Source organism: Pristiophorus japonicus, chromosome 4 (assembly GCF_044704955.1).
Source record: "Pristiophorus japonicus isolate sPriJap1 chromosome 4, sPriJap1.hap1, whole genome shotgun sequence".
Classification (NCBI taxonomy): domain Eukaryota; kingdom Metazoa; phylum Chordata; class Chondrichthyes; family Pristiophoridae; genus Pristiophorus; species Pristiophorus japonicus.
In genome coordinates, this window is record NC_091980.1 from 155929601 (window position 1) to 155951592 (window position 21992).

Genomic DNA, 21992 nt, shown 5'->3' on the forward strand with positions numbered 1-21992 from the left:
GCTTGGATGATGTGGAATCTATATGGGTAGAGCTGCAGAACACCAAAGGGCAGAAAATGTTAGTGGAAGTTGTATACAGACCACCAAACAGTAGGAGTGAGGTTGGGGATGGCATCAAACAAGAAATTAGGGTTGCGTGCAATAAAGGTACACCAGTTATCATGGGTGACTTTAATCTACATATTAATTGGGCTAACCAAACTGGTAACAATACGGTGGAGGAGGATTTCCTGGAATGTATTAGGGATGGTTTTCTAGGCTAAAGGGATCAAGGGGTACGGAGAGAAAGCAGGAAAGCGGTACTGAGGTTGAATGATCAGCCATGATCTTGTTGAATGGTGGTGCAGGCTCGAAGGGTCCCAGAGAGTTGTGGAGGCTGGGTCATTGAATATATTTAAGGTGGAGATAGATTTTTTTGAACGATAAGGGAGTAGAGGGTTATGGGGAGCGGGCAGGGAAGTGGAGTTGAGGCCAAGATCAGATCAGCCATGATATTGAATGGCGGAGCAGGCTTGAGGGGACAAATGGCCTACTCCTGCTCCTATTTCTTATGTACTCAACATCTGGGTGCTGCAGTGAACGTTAAACTTCAGTAATGTAGGTTCATCTTACTGCCGTGCAAACTCAGACTGCTGTAAGTCCCAGTGTTCAAAGGGGCTTACAGGGTGTCACAGCAGTACAGTGATCTGCTCTCCAACAGAGAAGCTCCATGTTAGACAGGTAGTGCCTGGAAATAACATAGGCACTCTGATTGGACGACTGATGCCGCATTATGCAGACCCATCGCTTCCCATTCACCAGATGCCCCGGACCCTTTGTACACAATCCTGGCCATTCATTTCTCGTGTGAAGGCACCAGTTTGGTTCAGCAAACGCAGCAGTTAGAGGTACTGAAAAGAGTCAGAGAACAATTAGTTATCCCTGACAATCAAGCTCTCCGATCACAGAGGTTATTTTCAAGTGTTTGCCCTGTGACCAGCTGGGCAACTTGCCATTCATGGTCTTCAAAGGACTGACCGTCCAACACCCAGCTGTTCCAGTGCATCCACCGTTTTCATCCACATCACCATTAAAACATGGGGTAGTGAACCTGGGGACCAGGTCTCGGAGATAATTGAAGGGCTGAGGCTTCAATTGCAGTCAATTCTTTATGACCAGGTGAAACTTTCAGTTCTGCGTCGTATCGCCATTTTGGCCTCACAATACAGCAACAGTGTCCTGTCTCCTCAGCTGCCCTGTGCCTTTGGACAAGGACGTCAGTGACATGTGGAGATCACTGACTAGGGACACAGAATGTGCCCCGAGAGCCATGGGAGAGCTTCTGGTCATCCTGGAAAAGCAGTCACTATTTGCAATGAGCAGAACCTGTCCCGTCAGTGAGAACACGCCACAGTACTCCACCCTTCAATCCCTGGCTACCGTTTGTGGGCTGTGACAGATGATAACTAAGCCCGAGTCAGTAAAGGCAGTGACGACATTATTCCTCCCAGTTATTCAGCGCCCTGCTCATTCATTGCAACGGTTGTGTCAATGTTTCTCTGCTCAATGGTTTTGCTCCTGATGATAGATTGAAGCAGACTCAGCTGAGAATCATCTCTGGAACACCTAAATGTAGAGAGCAAAGTGTGAACTTGCATGAGGACACTAAAGGACTTACGAGCTCGGGCCCATTATAAAGAGGTAGCTACTTACATGGCGACCAGTGGGGGATCGGACCAGATGAAGAATCTCCACATGTTTGACAAGGGGGTTGGCTTGCTGGCCAGAGCAATGGTGCATTATGCTGGCATCAGCCAGCCTGGCATTGTGGAAGAGCTGGCAGCTCAGATCCTTACCATCCAAGACTGTCAGGCAGTCACCGTGGCTTCCTTCTTTGACGAGCTATTAAAATTCCCAATGGTTTCATGGCTGCAGCTCACAGACACTCTGGTGAGCACATTGCTAAGGTGTTTGCGTGATGCTTGTCCAGTTGCCCAGTTGCTGTGTGTTAGGGGCCTGGGCAACATTACCAAAGAGAACCAAGAGGAAGTGCTAACATTTGAGGTGCTCTCGTGCCTGTCTGAAAACATCACTAAACTTAGAGCGAGCGCAATCCAACCCTTTGTAAAGGAAATCCTCAGCAGCATTCACCCGCTCTTCGAGGCCGAGTGCGATCTAGTGCGGGCTGGAGTATTCAGCATCTTGGGGAACTTGACCAAGTGTGGAATCGGAGGTTCCAGATCCTTCTACCGGCAGATCCATTCCAACCTTGTGCGTTTGTTGTTGCACCTGGACAGAAAGAGTGAGGAGGTCACCAGGTGTTGTAGTAAAACTCAGCAATTGGTTGTCCCCCTCATTGGATCGGCCAAGGTTTCCTCATTACTCAAGGACTATCAGGAACTACATGAACCTCCTAATTGACCTTTCAGTTTGTTGAAGATTTCCTCAACAGGATCACTTCCTACACCATGGATTACGAGTCCTTCCTCCACAACCCCTAGGAGCAGCTCCGAATACATGCAGCGGCCTTTTCAACTTTATGGTGGAATAGCTGCCTCAGGAACTGCTGCTGTCACCATCAGAATGAAGCCCACGCATCCTCCACCACCTCTTGATATCAAACTGATAATTTTTCATGATGACTTGTAAATTTATAAATTGTAAATAAATAGATATCCTGTTGTTGCAACTATCGGCTTCTGCTGCTGTGTGACTGGGAGTGTGTACACATACATTCACTCATACTGACACACTCACTCACACTGACACACTCACTCACACTGACACACTCACACATAGTGACACTCATACTGACACACGCTCACACACACTGACAAACTCTCGCATACTGACACACTCTCACGCCCCGACACTCACACCCGCGCGCCCCCACCCCGACTCTCGCGCACCCACCTCCCCTCGCGCGCCCTCGCCCCCGCACCCCAAAAAAGCAAATTATTATTTAAATGGGGAGAGACTACAAAATGCTGCAGCACAGAGGGATCTAGGGGTCTTTGTACATGAAACACACAAAGTTAGTATGCAGGTACAGCACTATTTGAAGAAGAGCACAGAGTTATCTCCGGTGTCCGGGCCAATATTTATCCCTCAATCAACATCATCAAAACAGATTATCTGGTCATTATCTCATTCCTATTTGTGGGAGTTTGCTGTACACAAATTGGCTGCCGTGTTTCCTACATTACAACAGCGACTACACTTCGAAAGTACTTCATTGGTTGTAAAGCTCGTCCGGACGTCCTGAGGTCGTGAAAGACGCTACAGAAATGCAAGTCTTTTTTTCTTTCTTTGAATTACAATTGTGTGAAACTGACAAATACAAAATTCCCAAAATATTTTTATTTCGTGATTGATCTAAATAGTTCTTGCATTCAATAATTCATACCCATAAACTAAGAATATTCTACACATTCCTCATTATCAAGCAACACTTTTTATTTTGTATTTTGTTAGTCAGCCTACATTTAAATAATTCAAACAAATATCATTTTTGTTTAGTTTACTTTTTGAATCACCATGGAATCTTACAGCACAGAGGGGGCCCATTGTGTCCGTACCGGCTCTTTGAAGGAGCTATATAATTAATCCCACTCCCTCACTCTTTCCCCAGAGTCCTGAAAATTTTCCAATTCAAGTATTTATCCAAATCCCTTTTGAAAGTTACAGTTGAATCAGCTTCCACCGCCCTTTCAGGCAGTGCGTTCCCGATCACAACTCCTCACCTCCCCTCAGATTCTTTTGCTGATTATCTTAAATTTGGGTCCTCTGGTTACCAACCCTCCTGCTAGTGGAAACGGTTTGTCCCCATCTACTTGATCAAAACCCCCAAAATGGGTCATCATTTGATGTGGCAGGGCATCTAACCGTGTCTGCCGTTAGTTAGACGTGCCGGAGCATGTTCAGGTTTTTAATATTTTGTGCAGCGAGTTGCTGAAAGTGGAAGCTGATAGTGTCAGAGTGAGAAGAAAACGGACATCTGGGACCTGAGTGAGTGGGACAAGCAACTGTGTATCTCCTTCACCAATCAGGCTGAAGGATTGTGAAATTCACAGCCCAAGGACTGAACAGGGAATGTAAGCTAGAGTGGGTGAATTCAGTGCCAAATTAGATACAGAAAGAGAAATGAGAGGGACAGAAAGAATGGATTAAGAGCAAGAGAAAAGGTAAAGTTCAAAAATAAATTTTAAATTTGACATTGTTAAAATCTCTAACAACAATTAAAAACCTGAAGGAATGAGACTCCACACTTCTAATAGTTAATTTTCAGTGCCAGAGAGGTTGTTTGGCAGTAACTAACAATTATGATGTTGTTAATAGGATGCTTGGACTGACAGGGTGAGACTTAACTTTCTGTGGCGAGTTTGGTTGGTGTCTACTCCACGAATACTGCATGTCAGTGGTGCGTCAGACTCCAGATGCTGTTTTCACGAAACTCACGGTGGAGCGGCGCAACTCGGGCAGCAACGTTTAACCGCGGATCTGCCCCATGGCTGAAGATGCTGTACCATTTACCCATAATTAACGGCGAGCGCCATTAGCCCCACATTGACCGCAAAATCTGGCCCAATGTTTCCACTTGTGGAGGAGTCCAAAATTCAGGGGCCTTTAAATATAAGATAGTCACTAATCAATCCAATAAGGAATTCAGGACAAACTTCTTTACCCAGAGAGTGGTGAGGCCTGGAAACTTGCTGCCACATGGAGTAGTTGAGGCGAATAGTATAGATGTGTTTAAGGGGCGGCTAGATAAGGGAGAAAGGAATAGAAGGATATGCTGATAGGGTAGGATGAAGTTGGGTGGGAGGAGCATAAACACCGGCACGGACCAGTCGGCCGAATGGCCTGTTTCTGTGTGTACATTCTGTGTAATTTTGGAGATCCTCCATCAGGTTATTCCACCGCAATTGGATTTGTAATTCTTCCAATACAATACATCTTTTAGTGATTTACTGGGACTGATTCTCCGGCCTGAGTCCAGTGATGTGCATTAATTGGACATTGGATTTTTCTGTCGCTCTCTACACTGGCAGCTCCTCTCCAGCTCTCCCATCATTTCACGCTCAATTTGTACACGTTAATATTGCCCCTCACATTTCTGTGCACAATGTGGGAGTTAAAATATTGCGGGATATGTTCCTCATGGAACTTGTGGGTTATATAGTACCCCCTCATGTCTGAGGCTAAGTAGATGGTCGTTCTCGGATTGCTGAGATGTCGCAGTGTCTGCATCAGTAAGGAGTAATCCGATGGGAAGTACACAATATCCGTGCCCAGGATCACGTCATAATCACTGGGGAACTGCGTGTGGTCAGAGCCCCAGGACAGGACACTGACCGTTGCGGAATGTCTGCAGGAAGCAGGGACACTGGCGGAAACGTTGTGTTCAATCTGCTTCAAAACGTGGGACTGGTCAGTCAGGGTTACCTGCCCACCTGAGGGAGAAGAAATAGAATGAAGCATCTCACTGCTGGTTACCCCATCACAGAAACCCGATCCCCAATTACCGTCACAGGAGGAGGAAGGAACAGGAAAATGAAAGAGCAAAATATTTGTATTTCTACAATACTTGCCTTTCACAATCTCAGGACGTCCCAAAGCACATTACAGGCAATGAAAGGCAGTCACTGTTGTAATGTCGGTATCGGGATAGCCAATTTGCACACAGCAAGATCCCACAAACAGGAATGAAAGAAATGACCAGATAATCTATTTTATTGCTGTTGGTTGAGGGATCAATATTGAGCAGGACATGTGTAGAACTCCCTTACTCTTTTTCAAGTGATGCCATGGGATCTTTTACATCCACATGAGAGAGCAGGTGGGGCCTTGGTTTACTGTCTGATCTGAACGATGGCACCTCCGGCAGTGCAGCGCTCCCTCAGTACTGCACTGAAGTGTCAGCCTGGATTTTGTGCTCAAGTCTCTGGAGTGGGACTTGAACCCACAATCTTCTGACTCAGAGGGGAGAGTGTTACCACTGAGCCAAGGCTAACGGAGCAAGGGAAGTGTGGGCCAAGACAGCAGTGACTGATGGCGCCAGTGACAGGCAGGAATTGTCGGGCGGAGCATGGAGAAGCTGTACAGAGGGGAAGCACTGGCCTGTCGCCCAGCAACAGAGTTCACTGGAAGGTTACAGCGGAGCTGGAAAAAGGAAATTTAGCAGTACCCAAAACAACAACAACTTGCATTTATATAGTGCCTTTAATGTCGCAATAATTCCCAAGGCGCTTCACAGGAGCATAATCAATCAAAATATCACACTGAGCCACATAAGGAGATATTAGGACAGGTGACCAAAAGCTTGGTCAAAGAGGTAGATTGTCACAAGGGTTTTTGAGGTTACAGAAATAGGGAGGGGCGAGGACATGGAGGGATTTGAACACGAAGATGAGAATTTTACAATTGAGGTGTTGTCGGACCGGGAGCCAGTGTAGGTCAGTGAGCACAGGGGGTGATGGGTGAACAGGATTGGTGCGAGTTAGGACATGGGCAGGAGAGTTTAGGATGAGCTGGTGTTTAGGGAAGGTGTGAGGCTGGCCAGGATAACATTGCAATAGTCGTACTGCATTAAGGATAATGCAGAGACGCTCGGTTACTCTCTGAAACGATGCTCCAATCCTCGATTATTGCACCTCTTGTACCTTCGATCCCAACTCCACAGTGGGGAGGATTTTATTCGTGCCCGCCCGGTGGAAACCGGAGACTTGCTGCCGCCCTCCCACTCTGCTCTAATTTCCACCACCGTCTAATTTGACACAGTGCTGAGCAGGCGACAAGGCCACCCGCCTAAAGCCAGCGAGTCACCAGTTTCAAGCCTCACTCCAGGGAATGGAGCACAAATCCAGGCTGACCTTTCCAGTGCAGTGCTGAGGGAGCGCCCTGTCGGAGGTGCCGTCTTTCGGATAGAAACATGGAAATTTACAGCGCAGAAGTGGCCATTTCGGCCCATCGTGTCTGCGCCGGCCGACAAAGCCGCATGGCCCTTCGTCAGCGGCCCTGAAGGTTACATACAAGTAATGAACAATGACAGAAAGGCAAAGAGCACCAAGCCCAACCAGTCTGCCCCACACCACAGCAACACCCATTATACTAAAAACATCTACCCCAACCGGAGCCATGTGATCTCCTGGGAGAGGCAAAAACCAGATAAAAACCCAGGCCAATTTAGGGAGAAAAAATCTGGGGAAATTCTTCTCCTGCCCATCCAGACAATCGAAACTAGTCCAGAAGATCACTCTGGCCGTATTCTATTCCCTGCAGTACTTACCATTATATCTGCGCCGACCAACAAAAGGTCATCTAATCTAATCCCAATTACCAGCTCTAGGTCTGTAACCCTACAGGTTGCAGCATTTTAAGTGCCCATCCAACCATCTCTTAAAAGTGGTGAGGGTTTCTGCATCCACCACTCTTCCAGGCAGCGAGTTCCAGATCCCCACAACCCTCTGCGTAAAGAAACCCCCCCTCAAATCCCCTCTAAATCTTCCACCAACCACCTTAAAACTATGCCCCCTCGTAATAGCCCGCTCCACCAATGGAAATAGACCCTGACTATCTCAGGCCCCTCAATATTTTGTACACCTCGATGAGGTCTCCTCTCAACCTCCTCTGTTCCAATGAGGACAAACCCAGCCTATCCAATCTGTCCTCATAACTAAGATTCTCCATTCCAGGCAGCATCCTAGTAAGTCTCCTCTGCACCCTCTAGTGCAATCACGTCCTTCCTATAATACGGCGACCAGAAATGCACGCAGTACTCCAGCTGTGGCCAAACCAAAATATTATACAATTTAAGCATAACCTCCCTGCTCTTATATTCTATGCCTTGGCCAATAAAGGCAAGCATTCCGTATGCCTTCTTAACCACCTTATACACCTGGCCTGCTACTTTCAGGGATCTGTGGACAAGCACTCCAAGGTCCCTTTGTTCATCTACACTATTAAGTGGCCTACTGCTTAATGTGTATACCCTTTCCTTATGAGCCCTCCCAAAGTGCATCACATCACACTTCTCTGAATTAAATTCTATTTGCTACTGCTCTGCCCACCTGTCCAGTAGATTGATATCCTTCTGCAGCCCATGACTTTCTTCTTCATTATCAACCACACAGCCAATCTGCAAACTTCTTAATCATACTCCTTATATTCAAATCTAAATTGTTGATATAGAAACATAGATGTAGAAGCAGGAGTAGGCCATTCAGCCCTTCGAGCCTGCACTACCATTCAATATGATCATGGCTGATCATGCAACTTCAGTACTCCATTCCTGCTTTCTCTCCATACCCCTTGATCCCTTTAGCCGTAAGGGCCACATCTAACTCCCTTTTGAATATATCTAACGAATAAGACTTTAAACCGAGGCCCCGTCTGCTCTCTCAAGTGGATGTAAAAGATCCCATGGCACTATTTGAAGACGAGCAGGGGAACTCTCCCCGGTGTCCTGGCCAATATTTACCCCTCAACGAACATCACTAAAACAGATTCATTATCACAATGCTGATGGTGGGACCTTGCTGTGCCGCTAAGTTGCCGCGTTTCCTACATTACAACAGTGACCACACTTCAAAAGTACTTGATTGGCTGTGGGAGAGTGTGGGGTCAGGGCGGTTGGAGGGTGTAGGTTATGTGATGAACCCTCCAGGAATACATCCAGCCAGAGTTGGCGGCCCGAGTTCCCACCCCTTGTGGGCGGGTAACGGAACGGGGGACTTGGAAATTCGGTCCAGGAGTTAGAATCACCCAGGCCTCACTCTGCTCGCCACGAGCCACAAGACTTCCTGGGCCCAAGTTGTCTGGATTCTGACGATCAGAGCCTGATCATCCAGAGGATGATTTCACCCTTGCAATTCCCAAAATATGGAGAGCAGGGACTTCAATCGCATCAGTTAGCAGTGGTTGGCACGGTAACGCACCTTCCAGCGATACACGGGTCTTGTCCCGTTACTGTCCATTTCCCTAGCCACCGACTCCATCCCTTTCCCTAGCATTTATCTGAGGCTGAACCAGACCGTTTGTAACCTAGGCGTCATATTTGACCCTGAAATGAGCTTCCGGCCACATAACGGCAAAATAACTAAACGCGCCTATTTCCATCTCCGTAACATTACCCGTCTCTGCCCCTGCCTCAGCTCATCTGCTGCTGAAACCCTCATCCATGCCTTTCTTACCTCTAGACTTGACTATTCCAACGCACTCCTGGCCGGCCTCACACATTCTACCCTACGTAAACTAGAGGTGATCCAAAACTTGGCAGCCCGTGTCCTAACTTGCACCAAGTCCCGATCACCCATCACCCCTGAGCTCGCTGACCTACATTGGCTCCCGGACCAACAACGTCTCGATTTCAAAATTCTCATCTTTGTTTACAAATCACTCCATGGCCTCACCCCTTCCTATCTCTGTAATCTCCTCCAGCCCCACCCCCCCCCCCCCCCCGCGAGATGTCTGCGCTCCTCTAATTCTGCTCTTTTGAGCATCCTGATTATAATCGCTCCACCATTGGTGGCCATGCCTTCTGTTGCCTAGGCCCCAAGATCTGGAACTCCGTCCCTAAACTTCTCAATCTCTCTTTCCTCCTTTAAGACGCTCCTTAAAACCTACCTCTTTCATCCGCCGTAATTTCTTCTGATGTAGCTAGGTGTGAATGTTTTGTCTTACAACACTCCTATGAAGTGCCTTGGGATTTTTTACGACATTAAAGGCGCTATATAAATACAAGTTGTTGTTGTTGATCCTTCAACTCACCCAGCATGGCTGCCAGTATCCCCACGATCCCAGTGCCCGATCCCAGCTCAATCACCTTCTTCCCAGAGAAACTCATCTTCTCCTGCTCAAAGAACTTGCAGAGTTCGAGGCTCTGAGGAAAAACACGGCAACCATTTGAGTCAGAATGAGTTCAGGCACTTGGATGTCACAAAGCTCCTGAGCGACAGTAGGTGACAGCAATGACAGGGGAGGAACGAGCGACCCCACAGCCTACTGCCGAGAAGGACGGGACTCCAGTCAGTCTCCCCTATCTCCTCCGGAAGCCCAGCTAACACTTCACCTGTTGGCTCTCTTGCAGGCGCAGCATACACAGGGAGAGTTAACACAGAATATTACAGCAAAGATGGAGGCCATTCGGCCCATCATGCCTGTACCGGCTCTAAGAGCTATCTCATTAGCCCCACTCCCCCTGCTCTTTCCCCACAGTTGAGGTAAGGCATTGAGATGAGCAGCATCGATGCATTTAAGGGGAAGCTAGACAAGCATATGAGGGAGTCAGGAATGCAGGATTATGCTGATAGGTAACATGAAGAGATCTGGGAGGAGGCTCGTGGAGCATAGAAACATAAAAACATAGAAAATAGGTGGAGTAGGCCATTTGGCCCTTCAAGCCTGCACCGCCATTCAATAAGATCATGGCTCATCATTCACCTCAGTACCCCTTTCCTGCTTTCTCTCCATACCCCTTGATCCCTTTAGCCGTAAGGGCCATATCTAACTCCCTGTTGAATATATCCAATGAACTGGCATCAACAACTCTCTGCGGCAGGGAATTCCACAGGTTAACAACTCTCTGCATGAAGAAGTTTCTCCTCATCTCAGTCCTAAATGGCCTACCCCTTATCCTAAGACTGTGTCCCCTGGTTCTGGACTTCCCCAACATCGGGAACATTCTTCCCGCATCTAACCTGTCCCGTCCCATCAGAATCTTAAACGTTTCTATGAGATCCCCTCTCATCCTTCTAAACTCCAGTGTATAAAGGCCCAGTTGATCTGGTCTCTCCTCATATGTCAGTCCAGCCATCCCTGGAATCAGTCTGGTGAACCTTCGCTGCACTCCCTCTATAGCAAGAACGTCCTTCCTCAGATTAGGAGACCAAAACTGAACACAATATTCCAGGTGAGGCCTCACCAAGGCCCTGTACAATTACAGTAAGATCTCCCTGCTCCTATACTCAAATCCCCCTAGCTATGAAGGCCAACATGCCATTTGCCTTCTTCACCGCCTGCTGCACCTGCATGCCAACTTTCAATGACTGATGAACCATGACACCCAGGTCTCGTTACACCTCCCCTTTTCCTAATCTGCCGCCATTCAGATAATATTCTGCCTTCGTGCTTTTGCCACCATAGTAGATAACCGCACTTTTATCCACATTATACTGCATCTGCCATGCATTTGCCCACTCATCTAACCTGTCCAAATCACCCTGCAGCCTCTTAGCATCCTCCTCGCAGCTCACACCACAACCCAGTTTAGTGTCATCTGCAAACTTGGAGATATTACACTCAATTCCTTCATCCAAATCATTAATATATATTGTAAAGTGCTGATCCCTACGGCACTCCGCTAGTCACTGCCTCCCATTCCAAAAAGGACCCATTTATCCCGACTCTCTGCTTCCTGTCTGCCAACCAATTCTCTATCCACGTCAGTACGTTACCCCCAATACCATGTGCTTTGATTTTGCACACCAATCTCTTATGTGGGACCTTGTCAAAGGCCTTTTGAAAGTCCAAATACACCACTGGTTCTCACTTGTCCACTCTACTAATTACATCCTCAAAAAATTCCAGAAGATTTGTCAAGCATGATTTCCCTTTCATAAATCCATGCTGACTTGGACCAATCCTGTCACTGCTCTGCAAATGCGCTGCTATTTCATCCTTAATAATTGATTCCAACATTTTCCCCTTTACTGATGTCAGGCTAACCGGTCTATAATTACCTGTTTTCTCTCTCCCTCCTTTTTTAAAAAGTGGTGTTACATTAGCTACCCTCGAGTCCATAGGAACTGCTCCAGAGTCGATAGACTGTTGGAAAATGATCACCAATGCATCCATTATTTCTAGGGCCACTTCTCTAAGTACTCTGGGATGCAGACAATCAGGCCCCGGGGATTTATCAGCCTTTAATCCCATCAATTTCCCCAATAAGGATATCCTTCAGTTCCTCCTTCTCACTAGACCCTCGGTCTCCTAGTACCTCCGGAAGGTTATTTGTGTCTTCCTTCGTGAAGACAGAACCAAAGTATTTGTTCAATTGGCCTGCCATTTCTTTGTTCCCCATTATAATTTCACCTGAATCCGACTGCAAGGGACCTACGTTTGTCTTCAATAATCTTTTTCTCTTCACATATCTATAGAAGCTTTTGCAGTCAGTTTTTATGTTCCAGGCAAGTTTCCTCTCGTACTCTGTTTTCCCTCTCCTAATTAAACCCTTTGTCCTCCTCTGCTGAATTTTAAATTTCTCCCAGTCCTCAGGTTTTCGCTTTTTCTGGCCAATTTATAAGCCTCTTCCTTGGATCTAACACTATCCTTCATTTCCCTTGTTAGCCACAGTTGAGCCACCTTCCCTGTTTTATTTTTACTCCAGACAGGGATGTACACTTGTTGAAGTTCATCCACGTGATCTATAAATGTTTGCCATTGCCTATCCACCGTCAACCCTTTAAGTATCCTTTGCCAGTCTATTTTAGCCAATTCATGCCTCATGCCGTCGAAGTTAGCTTTCCTTAAGTTCAGGACCTTAGTTTCTGAATTAACTGTGTCACTCTCCATCTTAATAAAGAATTCTACCATATTATGGTCACTCTTCCCCAAGGGGCCTCGCACAACAAGATTGCTAATTAGTCCCTTCTCATTACACATCATCGCAATGGCCCCGTTGGGCTGCTCCTGTGATGTACATTCGATGTAATTCTATGTAATGACTGAGCACGGATAATGTTATGTATGCATGTTAATGTATGTAATGTAACACGAGACCATTGAATGTACCTTCATCCTGTATACACTATACCTGTACCACCAGAGGGTGCTGCTGCTGGAGACCCAAGAGTCACCTGTACACTGCAGGTAACCAAATATAAAAGGGAACTCACCTCTTGGTGTCCTCACTCTAGGAGCTGCAATAAAAGGACTAAGGTCACTACAGTTCAAGTACTGTACCCTTACCTCGTGGAGTCGTTATTAGAGAGCTTGCATATACTACAACTGGCGACGAGGTTACGAATTTCCACGCACAATATGTCTTGTTAAGTCCTGACTCTAATGTACTGACTTACACGAGACACATGCTGAAGTCAAGATCACTCAGGACCTGCACCTTTAATTCCAGCTCTCCAGTGCTGCACTTGCCTGAGACCTCCCTTTATATACCTCAGTGGGACAGGTATGGAGTGTCTCCTGCAAATGCACCCCTGGTGGTAAGGTATGCTTATTGTTACAGGTCATGTCCAATTACAGTCATGTATAGCATGGTAAGATACAGTTATATACAGTAATGTGAGATACATGACATGTCTAACCGAAGTAACCTCCAACAATTTGTTGATGGAGAAGATTGGGATGCCTTTGTGGAAAGGCTAGAACACTTTTTCATCGCGAATGACTTCGCTGGGGACTCACCGATCTCGCTGGCGGACAAGCGCAGAGCCATCCTGCTCAGCAGTTGTGAGCCCAATGTCCACGGCCTAATCAGGGACCTGCTAGCCCCAACGAAGATGACAACCAAGACCTATTCGGAGCTCGTAACTTTAATACAAGAACAACTCAAACCTAAAGAGAGCATCCTCACAGCCAGACACCGGTTCTACACCTACCGACGGCCCGAAGGCCAAGAAATTGCTAAACATGTTGCGGATCTGAGAAGATTGGCTGCACCGTGTGATTTTGGCGACCACCTCACTGAAGCACTAAGGGACATCTTTGTTATTGGAATCAGCCACGAGGGCCTCCTCCATAAACTGCTCTCTACAGACACTACGGTCACCCTGCAGAAGGCAATCAAAGTGAGCCAGGCATTCATGATTTCGGTCTGCGACTCCAAAAGGATGACTCACACCCAGGACTCTAACCCGACGAGTGAAGTGAACCGAATGGCGACTTTCAGAGACAAGACTGCTGCCCCGAGTCCCGCAACCCTGAGTCCGCCACATGGGGCCAACTGGCTAGCCCCGTGCTGGCGCGGTGGAGGAAACCACAGAGCCCACCAGTGGTGATACAAAGACTATACCTGCAAAGGCTGCAACACTAAAGGTCACCTTCAGAGAATGTGTAGAAGAAGTTTTACCGAGTAGCTGAAGAGTTGGCCGATCACCTGGGCTCCAGCGCTGATGAAGATGAAGTTGCTCAGCCCCTGGAAGAGGAGTACAGAATATATACCTGCTCCACCGAGAGTTCCCCATGGAAAATGGAAGTAGAAATCAACGGGATTCCAGTCTCGATGGAGATCGACACAGGGGCAAGCCAGTCGTTGATGAATCAGACGGCCTTTGAGAAACTCTGGGACAGCTCCGCCAAACGACCCAAAATGTCCTCAATCCAGGCAAAGCTGCTCACCTACACAAAAGCCACCATCCCAGTCGTTGGCAGCGTGGAGGTCCAGGTGTCCCATGGCGACGCGATGCACAAGCTTCCCTTGTGGATCGTTGCCGGTGATTGTCCAACGCTGCTGGGAAGAAGATGGATGAAGCAAGTCCAAATCTGTCGGAGCGACAAAAGCCTCCGGGCCCCGGCGATCAACATCGCAGCACCAAACTTGGATCCATCGCAACACCTGAAAATCTTACCATCTGACTCAACTGCACGGCGACGACACAGACTGCACAACTCAATGGCGAGATGATCCAACCTGAACGACCAGACATCACCTTTCCGGCTCCAGTGGCAGGACTCCGAGGGAAGAAGATCGGCGCAGAAGGTAGATTCCTGGTGTCCGTGGCAGAACCTGGGGAGAAAAGGATCACTGCAGCCTACCTCGTGGAGAGAAAGAAGATGGCGCCTGCACCACGAGGTGAAGCACCTGAAATCAAGATGGCCACGACCAGACCACGAGGGGCAGCGTTGAGGGAGCAACACATGTCACCAAGCGACGAACCGGATTGGGGTAAAGATTGCAAGGCCCTCTTAAAGGAGACCGGCAACCCAAAACAATTAAAGGGACAAGAGACAAGTCCACTCTCTTGGGACAGCGATGCCGGTGATATTAAGGATAAAAGTGTAATTAATGAATGCAGGTATATAAATGTACTGTTGAATGGTGATGCCGGCAATACTAATGGGAGAAATGTAACGAATGCTTCAAAAAGTGATGTAAGTGACAAGTTTGTACTGTTGAACAGTGATGCCAGTAATGCTAACGTGACAAAGGCAGGTATCCAAATGTAACCTTGTACAGAGATACTGATAGCGCACAAGAAAGCGTTGTAAGTGACAAATGTAAAAGTGTAAATGTCGAGTCAGCTAGTTGCGGTCGGAGCCAATGTATCATGTATGCTAATGATAGAATGAGAAATGATACCAGGTTCTACATGTATACCAACAATGCCAAAGGTAACCCCCCGTGGGAAACACCCAGGTCCAGCGGGCTACCTGATCGTGTAGCCTGCGCATCCGGGACCAATATGATGCCCCAGGAAGGGTTCACACACACCCAGTGGGAGCATACCCCACTGCAGAAACAGCAGTCAATGGGCAGCATAGCCACCACCACTGGCAACCTGCCCCAGATCGGCCCTACCCCCCCTGGCCACCAGGGCCAGCACCGGGAACAAGAGACCAGTACCCTCCAGCTTTCCCGGCGGAACCTGGGATGACCAGACTTCCACCACCAATGGAGGACAAGGAGGCCACACCACCCTGTGGCCCTGCCCACCACTAAATGCCACCACCAACCCATTCAACAATGTATGTACCTTACCCATAACAACATGTACTTGCTCCACCACTGCGGAATCCTCCAACAGTAACATACCCACATGGTCAATGTATGGGGATGGGCCCCGTCCCGTCAAACTGCCTTTCTTCCAATCTCCAATATTTTATAACTAATAAATGAGAGTGTTCAAAGATAATTAAAAACATAATTCTCTGATTACTCTCCCGCAACAAGTGTCCGGGAGATTAGCCTTGAATTCTCAGAGACCATCATCATCATGGGTAGTCCCTCAAAATCAAGGAAGACTTACTTCCACTCCAAAAGTGAGTTCTCAGGTGACTGAACAGTCCAATTTGGGTATTACAGTCCCTGTCACAGGTGAGACAGATAATTGTTGAAGGAAAGGGTGGGTGAGGAGTCTGGTTTGCCGCGCGCTCTTTCCGCTGCCTGCGCTTGTTTTCTGCATGCTCTCGGCAATGAGACTCGAGGTGCTCAGCACCCTCCCGGATGTTCTTCCTCCATTTAGGGTGGTCTTGGGCCAGAGACTCCCAGGTGTCGGTGGGGATGTTGCCTGGGGCTCGCTTGCCGTGGAGGAGTTCCGAGAAGAGCGCTTGCTTTGGGAGTCTCGTGTCAGGCATGCGGACGATGTGGCCTGCCTAATGGAGCTGGTCAGTGCTTCGATGCTGGGGTTGTTGGCCTGGTCGAGAACACTAATGTTGGTGCGTCTGTCCTCCCAGGGGATTTGTAAGATCTTGCGGAGACATCGTTGGTGGTATTTCTCCAGCCACTTGAGGTGTCTACTGTACATGGTCCATGTCTCTGAGCCATACAGGAGGTCGGGTATTACTACAGCCCTATAAGCTTGGTGGTAGATTTGAGGGCCTGATCTTCGAACACTCTTTTCCTCAGGCGGCCGAAGGCTGCGCTGGCGCACTGGAGGCGGTGTTGAACCTCGTCGTCGATGTCTGCCCTTGCTGATAGGAGGCTCCCGAGGTATGGAAAATGGTCCACGTTGTCCAGGGCTGCGCCGTGGATCTTGATGACTGGGGGGCAGTGCAGTATGGCGGGGTCAGGTTGGTGGAGGACCTTTGTCTTAGGGACACTGCAAGTGTCTGGAAGATTAGTCTTGAATTCCCAGAGACCAGGACAATGCTGGAGGGTTGCCGACCAATGTTCCCTTTAAGCTGTGCAGCACTCGGGGCCTCCACTGGCTCCCCAGCTCTTAAATGTGAAACAATGGGCTGTAAAAGAGGCCACGCAACCCCAAAAAAGAGGGAACATTGTTGAAAGAACCCAACTAGTATCCTGGCCTGGGCACTTTTCTATGTCGAGTTTCATTCGTCAATAGTTTCCGTGTGGTGGGGGGTCTTGTCAATTCCAACCGGAATTCCCCTCCGAGATAAACACCATCCTAGTTGGAAATATTTTTTTCCTTTATTCGTTCATGGGATGTGGGCTTCACCGGCAAGACCAGCATTTATTGCCCATCCCTAACTGCCCTTGAGAAGGTGGTGTTGAGCCGCCATCTTGGATACAACTGAGTGGTTTGCTAGGCCATTTCACAGGGCAGATTAGTACAGAAAAAATCATAAGAACATAAGAAATAGGAGCAGGAGTAGGCCACCTGGCCCCTCGAGCCTGCTCCGCCATTTAATAAGATCATGGCTGATCTGATCATGGACTCAACTCCATTTCACTGCCTGCTCCCCATAACCCCTTTATTCCCTTATCGCTCACAAATCTGTCTATCTCTTCCTTAAATATATTCAATGACCCAGCCTCCACAGTTCTCTGGGGCAGAGAATTCTACAGATTTACAATCCTCTGAGAGAAGAAATTCCTCATCTCAGTTTTAAATGGGCGACCTCTTATTCTGAAACTAGTTTTAGTTTCCCCGATGAGTGGAAATACCCTCTCTGCATCTACCTTGTCGAGCCCCCTCATTCTCTTATATGTTTGAATAAGATCACCTCTCATTCTTCTAAACTCCAATGAGTATAGGCCCAACCTACTCAATCTTTCTTCACAAGTCAAACCCTTCATCTCAGGAATCAACTGAGTGAACCCTCTCTGAACAGCCTCCAATGCATATCCTTCCTTAAATATGGAGACCAAAACTGTATGCAGTACTCTAGGTGTCGTCTCACCAATACCCTGTACAGTTGTAGCAGGACTTCTCTGCTTTTATACTCCATCCCCCTTGCAATAAAGGTCAACATTCCATTTGCCTTCCTGATTACTCGCTATACCCGAATACTAACTTTTTGTGTTTCATGTACAAGGACCCCCAGGTTCCTCTGTACTGTAGCATTTTGTAACTTTTCTCCATTTAAATAATAAGTTGTTTCTTTATTATTTCCGCCAAAATGGATAACCTCACATTTTCCCACATTATACCAAATTTTTGCCCACTCACTGAGCCTGTCTATATCCTTTTGCAAATTTTTTGTGTCCTCCTCACAACTTGCTTTCCCACCCATCTTTGTATCATCAGCAAATTTGGTTACATTACATTCGGTCCCTTCATCCAAGTCATTAAGATAGATTGTAAATAGTTGAAGCCCCAGCACCAATCCCTGCGGCAACCCACTAGTCACAGTTTGCCAACCAGAAAATGACCCATTTATCCCGACTCTCTGTTTTCTGTTAGTTAGCCAATCCTCTATCCATGCTAATATATTACCCCCAACCCCGTGAAATGTTATCTTGTGCAGTAACCTCTTATGTGACACATTATCGAATGCCTGCTGGAAAGAGGCTGCATTTGTCTTAGCCAAAGAGGGGTAAACACTTGAGGTTTGACCAGTCTCCCTGAGCTATGTTTCCACAAGAGTTCTTCACACTTACACAATCCCAGACAAAGGATGAGACTCCCAGATTTTCACTCATGTACCGACTGATCTTTAAGTCGTAGCCACAAAAGTGAAAGTGCTTCACCAGAACGGACGTGGGACAATCCTCAGGGTCTTCCTTCTGGAGAACATCGCAGCATCTCTCCTTTTGCTGAGCTGCCATCCTGGTCCCAGACCTTCCTCTGGATCTCCTTGATCTCCAATGGATTCTCTCCAACTCCCAACAGATCCCTTCCCCCACGTTGGCTTTGGTTGTTGGTCACGTTTGACCAGCTCACATGTCCAGTCCAGCCCTCCTGTCACCTTTCAACAAAGAGTAAAACCGTTGAAATCCGCGACCTGGGAAGGTGATAAACGATTGATTTAATTTACCTTAGCAAAGTCCGTACAAAAGCTGGGCCAAGACTGTCAACATAACAGGTTAGAGCTTCCTTACATTTGGTGTTAGTTACATGGGTTCATAGATGTAATGTATTTGCTTCATGGGTTCTTTACTTAAGAATTCACAGTAACACATTGCTATTAAGAACTAGTTGGTTTATTAGCAAAAGGTTTAACAATCACACGATACATTACCAGTTCATCCACCAAGCTCACAACTACCTGCCTCATCATGGATCCCCTGAACCCAGAGAACCAACTGGAGATCAAGGAGATCCAGTGGAAGGTCTGGAACCAGGATGGCAGCCCAGCAAAAGGAAAGCAAGTTGTGAGGAGGACACAAAAAATCTGCAAAGGGATATAGACAGGCTAAGGGAGTGGGCAAAAATTTGGCAGATGGATATAATGTGGGAAAGTGTGAGGTTAGCCACTTTGGCAGAAAAAATAAAAAAGCAAATGATTATTTAAATGGAGAAAAATTACAAAATGCTCCAGTACAGAGGGACCTGGGGGTACTTGTGCATGAAACACAAAAAGTTAGTATGCAGGTACAGCAAGTAATCAGGAAGGCAAATAAAATGTTGGCTTTTATTGCAAGGGGGATAGAGTATAAAAGCAGAGAAGTCCTGCTACAACTGTACAGGGTATTGGTACACTGGAGTACTGCATACAGTTTTGGTCTCTGTTATGTAATGATGTGTGTATCGTCCCAGTACCTTAAATGTAATGTAAGTACTATGCCATACCACAGAGGGCGCTGCGGTGGGAAACGCTGGTAGTACCTGTAACAAGGGCTATATAAGGCTGACCACCACACCTGGGAGGCACTCTGGAGCTGAACAATAAAGGACGAAGGTCACAGCAGTTAGATTTACACCAGACCGTGTGGAGTCAGTGATTTGTGTGCTACATACACCACATTGGCGACGAGGAAGCGGACGAACTCCACGCAACCATGGCTACTCTGGGCTCGCTAAAGGATTTTACCGTGGGCAATGATTGGGAGGCCTTTACGGAAAGGCTCAAGTACTACTTCACAGCAAACGACCTGACGGAGGACACGAACGCAATGAGAGATAAGCGTAAGGCGATATTGCTCTCCAGTTGTGGAGATGAGGTTTACTGTCTCGTCAGGGATTTGCTGGCACCTGGGAGCGCCAGGGACAAGTCATACAAGGAGCTGACTGAACTCATTCGTGACCAGTTAAAACCGAAGGAGAGCTTCCTCACGGCCAGATACAAATTTTACCATCACTGCAGACCTGAGGGCCAGGATATCACCAAATATGCTGTGGACCTCAGGAGACTCGCGCCGGCGTGGGATTTTGGCCCACACCTTGACGAGGCTTTGCGGAACGTTTTCGTCTTGGGGATTGGCCACGAGGGCCTCCTTCACAAGCTGCTGGCCACGGAACCCACAGTCACTCTGACAAAGGCCATCACCATCAGCCGGGCACATATGACCTCGACTTGCAGCACCTAGCAAATAATCCACACAGTCTCGAACCCGGCAGGCACTGTCCACAGGATAGCGCCCACCACGGACAAAACTGCAGAACGTGGCTCTGTCCGGGACAGAGAGCACGGACCTCGGGATCCTGGAACTCAGAGTCCGCTGAGGGGGGCCAATCAAGCAGCACCATGCTGGCGCTGTGGAGGAAGTCATGGGGCTCACCGGTGCAGGTTTGCGGAGTACACGTGCAATACCTGCCACGTTAAAGGCCACCTTCAGCGTATGTGTAAAAGAAATCAGACTCACCATGTGGCTGAGGAGATGGGGGATGATCCACTGTTCAGCGAGGAGCAGGTAGAAGAAGATGAGGTGTTTGGACTGTATACGTGCACCGACGATTCGCCTCCAGTGATAAGGGAAGTAAAAATCAACGGAGTCCCTGTGAGTATGGAAGTGGACACGGGCTCGGGTCCGTCGTTGATGAGTCGGAGAACTTTTGATAAACTGTGGATTAACCCAGCTGCACGACCCAAGCTGGTCCCGGTCACGGCGAAGCTGCGTACCTACACCAGGGAACTGATACCTGTTCTTGGCAGAGCGGAGGTGCAGGTATCCCAAGGAGACGAGACGCACGCTTTACCTCTGTGGGTCGTTGCAGGTGATGGGCCGACACTCCTCGGCCGGAGGTGGATGGGGACGGTCCGTGGGAGCTGGGAAAACGTCATCACTCCACAGGCTGCTGCTCCCCGGGGTGCTGCCGTGCCCTGGGTCCCCAGAGAGCAGCGCCGACCGAGCTGGAACTGCCGCCTCAACCCACCCACAGGCAAGTCCCAGGCCCGGACCTCACACAGAGACCCTGCAGCCTTAATCCCCACAGGCAAGTCCCAGGCCCGGACCTCACACAGAGACCCTGCAGCCTTAATCCCCACAGGCAAGTCCCAGGCCCGGATCTCACACAGAGACCCTGCAGCCCCAGCCCCCACAGGCAAGTCCCAGGCCCAGACCTCACACAGAGGCCCTGCAGCCCCAGCCCCCACAGGCAAGTCCCAGGCCCGGATCTCACACAGAGACCCTGCAGCCCCAGCCCCCACAGGCAAGTCCCAGGCCCGGATCTCACACAGAGACCCTGCAGCCCCAGCCCCCACAGGCAAGTCCCAGGCCCGGATCTCACACAGAGACCCTGCAGCCCCAGCCCCCACAGGCAAGTCCCAGGCCTGGATCTCACACAGAGACCCTGCAGCCTTAATCCCCACAGGCAAGTCCCAGGCCCGGATCTCACACAGAGACCCTGCAGCCTCAATCTCCACAGGCAAGTCCCAGGCCCGGACCTCACACAGAGACCCTGCAGCCTTAATCCCCACAGGCAAGTCCCAGGCCCGGATCTCACACAGAGACCCTGCAGCCCCAGCCCCCACAGGCAAGTCCCAGGCCCGGACCTCACACAGAGACCCTGCAGCCTCAATCCCCACAGGCAAGTCCCAGGCCCGGACCTCACACAGAGACCCTGCAGCCTTAATCCCCACAGGCAAGTCCCAGGCCCGGACCTCACACAGAGACCCTGCAGCCTCAATCCCCCCACAGGCAAGTCCCAGGCCCGGACCTCACACAGAGACCCTGCAGCCTTAATCCCCACAGGCAAGTCCCAGGCCCGGATCTC

General features: G+C 48.6%; 1 pseudogene; it reads right to left on the reverse strand.

Annotated features, from left to right (window-relative positions):
- Nucleotides 1–3372: 3372 nt before the first annotated feature.
- LOC139263122 (EEF1A lysine methyltransferase 3-like) lies at nt 3373–20933 on the reverse strand (annotated as a pseudogene).
- Nucleotides 20934–21992: the final 1059 nt, after the last annotated feature.